Source organism: Octopus bimaculoides, chromosome 8 (genome assembly GCF_001194135.2).
Source record: "Octopus bimaculoides isolate UCB-OBI-ISO-001 chromosome 8, ASM119413v2, whole genome shotgun sequence".
In the NCBI taxonomy this organism is placed as follows: Eukaryota; Metazoa; Mollusca; class Cephalopoda; order Octopoda; family Octopodidae; genus Octopus; species Octopus bimaculoides.
The window spans coordinates 70,968,769-70,969,637 of NC_068988.1; positions in this window are offsets into that span (position 1 = coordinate 70,968,769).

Here is an 869-nt window from a genome sequence, read left to right on the forward strand (position 1 = left end):
AGCAAAAGGAGATAATCCTCAATTGTTACCTATGGGTAGTTGAGCATTCCCACCTCCATACTTTTAAGAGATCTTGGGCCAACAGGTTTTGGGGATCTGACGATACGTCATAATGCTAAACCTTTCATGGGCGGAAAGACTAAGGTAATCCCATAAGCTGGCCTTCCCCATTTTTTTGATAAATACTGCTCTACATCTTAGACTGAACTTCTTTCGGATTTATATTTTTTACAAACGATCCATTTATATATATATATATATGTGTGTGTGTGTGTGTGTGTGTGTGTGTGTGTGTGTGTGTATATGTATATAAAAATTTAATGTGGATCACACAACTGGAAATCTAAGGCTTAAACCAAGAACTAGTACTGAAAGACAGTAACCTTCATATAGGGTTACAAGGTCACAAGAGCAGACATAAAAGCTTATGGACCTAAAATTTTAGTCATATTTTCTAACCGTCCCTCGACTTTGCCTTTCGTGCTGTTGAGATCGATACAAGTACCAGTTGAGCATTGGGATCGATGTAATGGATTTACCCCCTTTCCCGAAATTACTTCTGCCAAAATTTGAAACCAATATAACAAACGTGCATACGAGCTCTTACAGAAGAATATGGATATAGATATACACCAAGTCCATAATGCTAGAAAGTGAACAATTCTGTTAGATTGAATCTGCCAACTGGATTGTATATCAAAGTAATACTAATGAATAGTGTACAATAATAATAATAATAATAATAATAATAATAATAATAATAATAATAATAATAATAATAATAAGAAGAAGAAGAAGAAGAAGAAGAAGAAGAAGAAGAAGAAGAAGAAGAAGAAGAAGAAGAAGAAGAAGAAGAAGAAGAAGAAGAA